At 45.8% G+C, this 10,000-nt stretch overlaps 1 protein-coding gene across 1 annotated transcript in view; it reads right to left on the bottom strand.

Moving 5' to 3' along the window:
* LOC143296577 (pleckstrin homology domain-containing family H member 1-like) overlaps positions 1–10,000 on the bottom strand; it is a 350,606-nt gene that overhangs the window by 155,225 nt on the left and 185,381 nt on the right. The gene's annotated exons all lie outside the window — the stretch shown is intronic.

The raw sequence follows: 10,000 nt of genomic DNA, 5'->3' as shown, positions 1-10,000 counted from the left end.
TTGTTTTTGTTCTCTCTCAGTCTCCCCTTTCCATTAAATAAATATATGTGTTATTGTAACTGATGTTGATTAGCAAAGACAGATCGGAAGAATGGGCCATACCTAAAATCTTAATCCTTGAATCAAAACTCTCTCTGTCTCTCTCTCTCTGTCTCTGTCTCTGTCTGTCTCTGTCTGTCTGTCTGTCTGTCTGTCTGTCTCTCTCTCTCTCTCTCTCTCTCTCTCTTGTGCTTGCGACATCAAGTTCTTCAACTACCCCCCTCTCTCCGCCTCCCTCAGTCTACATAACATCGTCAACCCAACCTTCATTCTAGTCAAGTGAACCAGTTGACATACTTTTGCCAAATCCAGAAAGCCCCACTAAAAGCATCAACATCAATGATTGGTAAAAGCTTCCACAACTTCTTGGATCGCCATATATTTTTCACACTGCTATTTCAAGCCGAGGGTAATGGTTGTGGTTTGTCGTTTTTGCCATTTGAAAGCGTCATCTGAATCGCTGAGAGGGATACCAAACTAGCATAAAAAAACAACAACAAAAAAACACAACAGACCAGACAAAGCGACATCAGGTTTTGCATCCCATGAGTAATTAAAGTAGACTTACGAAGCTTTCTGGCTGATGTCTATTGGGAGACAACAACTTTGAAACAGAAATGGGAAAGTTCGTTAAAAGTGAAGCGTAAAAAAAAAAAAAAAAAACAACAAAAACAACAACAACCCAAAAACTAAAATAAAAAAACCACCGTCCTTGGTAAATATTAAAACATTCTAGAGGACTGTCGTTTGCACCCAAGAGGTTAAAAACAATTTCAATGTATATATTATGTGCGCTTTTTTTTTTTTTTTTTTTTTTCTTAATCACGCCGCATTGATCATTTCACCAGGATCCAGCAGTCAAAGGGTTAAAGGGGAGGAGTAAGGCGGAGGAGAGAGGAAAATGATGTGTTCGATAAACAGATAGATGGCATGTGCAAACTCATACACGCACACGATACGGCCTCACTATGGTATCTGTGTGTGTGTGTGTGTGTGTGTGTGTGTGTGTGTGTGTGTGTGTGTGTGTGTGTGTGTGTGTGTGTGTGTGTGTGTGTGTGTGTGTGTGTGTGTGTGTGTGTTCTAAGCAGACTTGGTTTTGCAAAAAAACGGATCACCCCACACGTTTTGACGCCTCTGAAAAACTGACACTGAAACTGTTAACACTCTATATATCAAACTGACTCAGCATGTCTGTGTTCACGACCAAACTCTTTTTCATAAAAAAAAACCCAAGTGATACATAACTAAATAATAAAATAAACACATCAATACATATTTCATGGACACGGTGTTCTTGCTGGGATGGGAGTTGGGTTGAAGGGGTTTCTTCGATAACTTCAGTTCTAGAAAAAAAAAAAATGTTTACAACGAGATTTCCAATAATACGAATCTATGTCTAAGTTTTTCGATCTTTCTCACTCTTCTGTCTGTCTCCAGCAAGTCTGTTAATTAGTGTGGCGTACCTTGGCCCCATTCTGAACAGGGCGTTACATTACTTTCGTCTGATTTCCGTGGGGGGTTCACGGTTATTTTCAGCGAGAACCGTGTGCACATGCGCGTCTCCATTTCCTGGGGGCTTTTTTCAGGTCATCGAAAAGAAAAAAATTCGTGGAAATCGCTGTTCTGACGAAAGATTTTTGAACAATTCCGGTGACTAAGTTTACAAGATATATTTAATGTGAACATGGGATGGTGGCGGCTGTCGGGGACTTGCTGGCACTGCTTTTCCCGCAGACAGGCTAGGAAAAGCAGTGCCAGCAAGTCCCCAACAGCCGCTACCATCCCCTGTCCACACTGCGTCAGAACCTTCCGGGCGCGGATTGGCCTGACCAGTCATCTGCGCACCCACAGAGCCCAACCCATCCACCCCCAGGACGACTAGATGGTCCTCGTCGATCCCGGCGGACGAACCACACCTTGACCCCATTCTATACAGGGCGTTACATTACTTTCGTCTGATTTCCGTGGGGGGTCCACCGTTATTTTCAGCAAGAACCGTGTGCACATGCGTGTCTCCATTTCCTGGGGGCTTTTTTCAGGTCATCGAAAAGAAAAAAAATTCGTGGAAATCGCTGTTCTGACGAAAGAAATTTGAACAATTCCGATGACTAAGTTTACAAGATATATTTGGTTTTATAATTACATCCATTATTTGCCTAGTCTTCTGTGTTTACTTTGAGCGTGTTTTATTACTTTTTTTTCTTCTTCTTCTTCTTTTTTGTCACATCTCTGCCATTACGTATTTAAAATGATTCATTTATATACTCTGACGAAATGTTGTCCAAACAAAGGCAGTGCAAACTATATAAAAATTAAAAAAAAGCAAGCTAGTAAAACAGTGGTGGGCTGCCCATGACTTCATATGACCTACTTCTCGCTCATGCAAGCGACGAAAAGTCCACCACAAAAGAGCACCTGGGAAACCCTCCCTAATGACGAACGGCTACAGTTACTCCAATGCGCTCTAAAATTGTTGGTACTGTTCATCAAACAGTGGAAAAGTTTCCTTTTACACAGAAGCGAAAGTTTCGATTCACTTGAAAGTTTCGCTGGTCTCTCTGTCAGCAAAATTGATGCAATGCAAGTCTAGGGCTCAGCAAGCTGAGACGTGTGAACTTAAGTACACGGCCGTATTAATTTAATAAAAAGTTGCCTAGCAACAAGCGCCCAACCGTGGAGTTGCAACGGACCGTTAATAAGCTGGAGTGAGTTCCAGATCAGTGTTTCTGGTTGAGGCAGGCCTTTTTCGCCTTGATTTGGACGGCTTTTTTTTTTTTTTTTTTTTTACACCTTCTACTTCCCAAAATGGATTTCTGTCGTGTCGTACGCAGCGGCATCGATGTCCCCCCCCCCCCCCCCCCCCGCCCCCCCCGTCCAGTCCAAGCCAATACTGTGATTCTATGACGCAAGATGCTCATGGAAAACAGTCACACATTATCGTTTCAAGCTGCGTCTCTCTCTCTCTCTTCTTTCTCTATGTCTGTCTTTCGTTGCCTCTCTCTCTCTCTCTCTCTCTCTCTCTCTCTCTCTCTCTCTCTCTCTCTGCCTGCCTCTCTCTATCCCCCCCCCCCCTCTCTCTCTCTCTCTCTTGTAGTAATCCTAGTTGACAGTTCGATTCTCCACTATTCCACCACACCATCACCCCCCCCCACACACACACACACACACACACACACATCCGCCCCTATCCCAGCCACCCACTCTAGCCCCACCCCACCACTCTGTGAATGTCACCCAACTTTCTCTCTTGATTCCTCTTCATGTCACCTGCACCCATACCTCTCTCTCTCTCTCTCTGTCTCTATCTCTCCCCCCTCTCTCTCTGTCACTCCCCCCTCTCTCTCCCCCCCCCCCCCCCCTCTCTCTCTCTCTCTCTCTCTCTCTCGTCCAATCGTCCTCTGAGCTTATAAAATCAGGCCACCATCTCTTATCCTCTCGATATTGTCGTTCTTGTTTGTCACACACACACACACACACACACACACACACGCGCGCGCGCGCGCGCGCCTAACAATCTGGCAACCCAAACTAGTTTGTTAATGAATGTGCAATATCTCTCTCTGTCTCTTTGTCTCTTGTCTCTGTCTGTCTGTCTGTCTGTCTGTCTGTCTCTCTCTCTCTCTCTCTCTCTGTCTCATGTTTTCAACATTTTCCCTCTCATCTTGGAGTCGCTGCCACCCCCCCCAACCCCCACCCCCCGTCTTCCCCCACCCCACTCCACCCCCTTCTTACCATCTTTCCACACTGACCCCCCACCCCCACCCCCAATCCTCCCTATCGTCTTCCGTTTCGCTTCCTTAACTTACTTAGTCTTTATCCTATCACCACACCACCCCAACCCCCCTTCCCTTCGCTCTTACCTGAAGCACGTGCCTGCAGATCGATTGCCCCCAAACAATCCAAAACACCAATCCACCTTTCACACAAACATCGTATTGTTTTGGCGCACGGGGAAAGAACCCATGGCAACGAGAGTGTTCTCCTCTGGGAAAATCATGTAAGAAGAAATCCACTCTGAAAGGAACATAATATAAGCATGCACTCAAGCGCGTTGGGTTAGTAGGGTTATGCTGCTGTCAGGCATCAGCCCAGCAGATGTGGTGTAGCGTATATGGAATTGTCCGAACGCAGTGACCGCCTCCTTGAGAAACTGAAACTGAAACTGTTGTGTTTTGTATTGTATCGTATTGCTGTGTGTTGTATTGATCACACAAGGGAAAGAGCGTCGCCCTCAGTGCAGTGCCACACTTTTTATGCCTCCAAGTGTATTTGTTTAACTATCAAGGTGGAGACTTTTGTATGTAATTCATCCAGGACAACCCTTTTGATACTGTGGGTTGCTTCCCCCCCCCCCCCCCCCCGAATGCATGTGCGCAACGTGCATGCTGGACAAACGGGGACCTCGGGTTTATCTTCTCGTTCCAGTGACCAGCACCGAGCACACCAGTCACATTCTAGTGGAGATGGGCTTTCGGTTTCAGTTTCTCAAGGAGGCGGACAAATCCATATATACGCTACACCACATCTCGCGGCTTGGCAGATGCTCGACCGGCAGTAGAACCCAGCGCGCTTAGTGAGACTTTTGAGTGTATGCATATTTGTGTACCTGTTTAACTCACTCAGTACGGCCAGTCCTCTCTTCTCCTCTACACAGACCCCTCGGATGTCCAGTGGGTGTCTGAATGACCCAACCTTCAGCTTCCGTCGTCAGAATTGTGGTATTCTTTGTCAACATTCTCCTCTTCAGTATAAGAGCCTTCCGCTTGTAATATTTTGATGGTCGTAATTGGGGAGAAACGCTGTTAACGTCGTCTCTTTCGCCGTTCGTATGGAGAGAGTTAAAGAAAGTGGATTTCTTCCGTCAACAGAATTTTGCCAGACGACAGCACCCCTCGTTGCCACTGGTTCTATTTTTAGCGCGGCAAATGAGTGCCGTGCGTGCCGCTGCACACGGAACCTCGGTTTATCACCTCATCCGAATGACTAGACGCTCAGTTTGATAATTTGTTTTCAGTCAAATCTAGGAGAAAGGGCGAAAGCGGGATACGAACTCAGATCCTCACGGACTCTGTATATAGGCAGATGAGCATCTTATCCATTCTGCCCCACCCGGCTTCCTCCTGAAATGGGGAAATGGAGAGAAATAAAAGTGTTTATTTTTCTTTATTTAATTTTCCTGCTCTTATCTGACATTCGATTTTATTCGATTTTTTACAGGTGATAGTGTGAAAAATCCTGAATACATAGAGCCAAACAAACCTTTTCTTGCAATTTGTTTTAGGTATTTTCGTAATTTTCTTAGACTAAAAGGGGGATGTTACAAAAATCCTGGTCCGCACAGGGAACTCGAACCCGTCAACACACTCGCTGCCTCAGTAGCAAGGCGCTTCACCACTGGGCCACATCTCTACTCCACCAAAAAAAGATGTTTGCCACCACCACTGACAGAGGGTCATGGTCATGTATCTGTCTTTCAGCCGATGAGAAACTGGCAGACGGGTTTGCCAAACAAATATTCCTGGAATCTCCCCATACACACAGGGAAGGAAGGAAGGAAGGAAGACAGGGAAGGAAGGAAGGAAAGAAAGGAGAGAAGAAAAGTACAAAAGAAACAAACAAGGTATAAAAAAAAAAAAAATTATAAAGAAAGAGGGGAGTGGGGAAAGGGTGGGGGGTGATGGTCGGGAGACGGGGGGTAGAAAGGAAAACAAACTGGGAACAAGCGCGTGGGCTGAGCGAGTGAGTAGTTCACATAGGAGAAAATAAAAAGTCTGGTGGTAGAGTGAGAGAGGATAATGTGGCAGTATAACGGGGTGTGTGGGGAGGGGGGCGGCCGGGGGGGGGGGGGAGGGGGGCGTGGTAAAGGTTTTTGTTCCCTTCCCAGTCTGAAGAAAGCGGTACTGGTATTGTACAGTAGCAGCACTCTGACTCCCTTTAGGACCAGGCCAACGCAAAAGCACATTCTGTGGAGAAGAAGAATAAACAGACCAAGGTGTCTGCGTCTTCAGCTAACGAAAAAAAACCAACAAAAACAAACAAACAAACAAACAAAAAACGAGTCTTCTCTTCGTCGGATTCTCTGTTTCTTTCTCTTTGTCTCTGTCTCTGTCACACACACACACACACACACACACACACACACACACACACACCCACACACACACACACACACACACACACACACACACACACACAGCAAACTGATCTCGCATTCAGAGATCCGACCCGAGTACATAGTTACAGAGATTCTATTACTACTACTACTACAACTACTACTACTATTACTACTACACCTACTACTACTACAACTACTACTATTATTACTACTACACCTACTACTACTATTACTACTACACCTACTACTACTACAACTACTACTTATCTTCTTCTTCATCACACTAAAAACAAGAAGAAGAAAATAGCAGAAGCAGCAGCAGTTGAAGAAGAAGAAGCAAACTGACATAACCCCGAAAGGCAACAAATCAAAGCATTTCCTCGCCCAGCTTACACACCAGCATGTGCACAACTCTGAAACACAGCGGTTAAAAGACAAGGCTAACATCATGAACCCATGAATATCAACGGCTAGAGAAACGATGATTTTTTTTGTTTTGTTTTTTGAAAGAGTAGGGAGGACATGATTTCTTCTTCTTCTTCTTCTGCGTTCACTCGTATGTACACGAGTGGGCTTTTACGTGTATGACCGTTTTTTACCCCGCCATGTAGGCAGCCATACTCCGTTTTCGGAGGTGTGCATGCTGGGTATGTTCTTGTTTCCATAACCCACCGAACGCTGACATGGATTACAGGATCTTTAACGTGCGTATTTGATCTTCTGCTTGCGTATACACACGAAGGGGGTTCAGGCACTAGCAGGTCTGCACATATGTTGACCTGGGAGATCGTAAAAATCTCCACCCTTTACCCACCAGGCGCCGTCACCGTGATTCGAACCCGGGACCCTCAGATTGACAGTCCAACGCTTTAACCACTCGGCTATTGCGCCCGTCGGACATGATTTGGAAACTGATGGGTTTCATGGCCAAACGTAAAAGAGCTGTGTGCTGTTAACTTTAATAAACCCAAAAACACAGCATGGTAACACTTCATTAGAACAGGGGGGAAAAAAAGTACTTCCACCGAATCAGCATTGCTTGTCCACACTTTATCATAGTATCTCCTTCCACATACACCTTTTTTTTTTCTTGTACTCTTCTTTCTTTCTTTCTATTCCATTCTTTATTCACTACTGTTTCTATTCTGCCCCCCACCCCCTCGTGGTCGAGGACAGCGTGTGAAAAGAATGTTACAAAGACTTATGTCGAACCCTCGTCAATAAAGATTTTGTCCTTTGTTTTGGCTTTACATCCTCTGTTTCGTTTTCCCCAAAGCTCCTCTCTTTCAAAATCCCTGGTCTACCTCCCCATCCCCCATGCCCCAAATCCCCCTGTCACCCCCAACCCCTCCCCGCCCCCCAAACCCCCATGCCCCAAGTCACTCCCCCTTCTCCATCCCCGTCACCTTCTCCTCCACCCTCACTCTCCTTGTCACCTACATACATGATTCTTCCTCCTCCTCTCTCCTCTCTCCCCGCTTTCTGCCCTCTTCATATATGTACGTACCCCTTCTGGACTGACTGCATGCCCAAGAAGGAAGGTGGTAGAATGGTTAAGACGCTCAGCTGCCAATAAAGAGAGTCTGTGAGGGTGTGGGTTCGAATCCCGTTCTCGTCCTTTCTTCCAAGTTTGACTGGAAAATCAAACTGAGCGTCTAGTCATTCGGATGAAACGAAAAACCGAGGTCCCATGTGCGGCGTGCGTTCTGGCAAAATTATGTTGAAGAAATCCACTCTGATACAAATAGATTTTTGCATGCACTCAAGGCCTGACTAAGCGCGTTGGGTTATGCTGCTGGTCAGGAATCTGCCTAGCAGATGCGGTGCAGCGTATATTGATTTGTCCCAACGCAGAGACGCCTCCTTGAGAAAAATGAACATGAAACTGAAACAGTATCCTTTGTGCATTTTCTGTCTCAATCGCTGCCTCACCATCTCCCTCAAGTGTGCCACTGCAATCCTCGCACGAGTAACATTCTGTTGCATTACGTTGCAGAAGAAAAAAAAAACAAAATCACCATACCTATTACCTACATCCCATATAATATCGTTTTCCAATCCAGGGAACGCGGAAGAAGAAGAAGTTTTCCAATCCATGTCCATCTTCTTCCCCAATGGCCCCAACCCCCAACCCCCAAACTTTGCCCACCTCCACCCCTCTTGTCTACTCCATCCCCCCCCCCCCCCCGCCCCCCCACCGACCCCCTTTGGCTGAAGCACGTGGCTGGCCAGACATCGCCCACAATCATCTGATGCCTGAACAACCAGTTCAGTCACGAATCCATTCAACACGAAGATTTCTGAAGCACTGTGTAAGAGTCAACATATAATATTTCTGAACTGATATGTGAGAAGGGGTAAGGGTGTGTGTAGTTAAAACAAAAGTTGGCAAGATATTAGATATATTATAGAAACCGCCCAAACTCCCTTAAATTCCACTTATTGTTTTCCGAAAAAAAGAAAAAAAAAAAAAAAGAATATTGTTAAAACTAAAGGCATTTGGCTCTTCTATTTGTAGTTCCTTTCGGTAAAGCTACGTCTGTGGTTAACTCTCTCCATACGAACAGCGAAAGAGACGACGTCAACAGCGTTTCACCCCAATTACCATCATCAAAATATTGCAAGCGGAAGGCTCTCATACTGAAGAGGTGAATGTTGACAAAGAATACCACAATTCTGACGACGGAAGCTAAAGGTTGGGTCATTCAGACACCCACTGGACATCCGAGGGGTCTGTGTAGAGGAGAAGAGAGGACTGGCCGTACTGAGTGAGTTAATGGATGAGGATGAACTATTTATTACTGTATACTGGCGGTGCCTACTGGCCTTTTGTTTTGTTTTCCCCCCTTTGTTCTTTTGACATCACTCTTATTGTTTGTATGGTGTATCCAAAATATGTCTGTATGTAATGTTTCGATGGATAAACATTTGCCTTTGCCTTTGAAGAATCCAGAAGCACTGTGGTGATCCATTTTGTGTTATGGTTAACTCACTCAGTACGGCCAGCCCTCTCTTCTCTCTACACAGACACCTCGGATGTCCAGTGGGTGTCTCAATGACCCAACCTTTAGCTTCTGTCGTCAGAATTGTGGTATTCTTTGTTAACATTCACCTCTTCAGTATAAGAGCCTTCCGCTTGCAATATTTTGATGGTGGTAATTGGGGTGAAACGCTGTTAACGACGTCTCTTTCGCCGTTCGTATGGAGAGGGTTAAAGCATGGAATTTGGCCGCCACATTGTGGTGATTGCCGGCAGCACTGACACACCCGCTCGACATAACTCTGGCACCGCTGGTCAAGGAATGTGAACAAACTATTCTTTTATTTCTCCCAGGCTGATGGCAGCGCTCTCTTTGTTTCTGCCTCTCTGCTGTTTCCGTGCATGCAGGAGGAAGATGGCAGAATGGTACATTTAAGACGCTCAGCTTGCCAATACACAGAGTCCGTGAGGGTGTAGGTTCGAACCCCGCTCTTGCTCTTTCTCCCAGGTTTTGACTGGAAAATCAAAATGAGCGTCGAGTCTTTCGGATGAGACGGTAAACAGAGGTCCCATGTGCAGCCGGCACGCACTTGGCGCACTGAAAAAGAACCCATGGCAACGAAGGTGTAGTGCTCTGGCAAAATTCAAGAAATCAACACTGACAGGCACACAGATAAAATTACATACATTATAAGCATGCACTATGGCCGGACTAACCGCTTTGGGTTATGCTACTGGCCAGGCATCTGTACATCAGATGTGGTGTAGCGTATATGGATTTGTTCGAACGCAGTGACGCCTCCTTGAGAAACTGAAACTGAAGGCAGTGATCCCATCCCGTCAGTCTTTTCCACCCTCTCTCTCTC

This window comes from Babylonia areolata, chromosome 21, assembly GCF_041734735.1.
Source record: "Babylonia areolata isolate BAREFJ2019XMU chromosome 21, ASM4173473v1, whole genome shotgun sequence".
Taxonomy (NCBI): Eukaryota; Metazoa; Mollusca; class Gastropoda; order Neogastropoda; family Buccinidae; genus Babylonia; species Babylonia areolata.
Note: the sequence above shows the minus strand (reverse complement) of the source record. Positions and strands in the feature narration are given on the sequence as shown.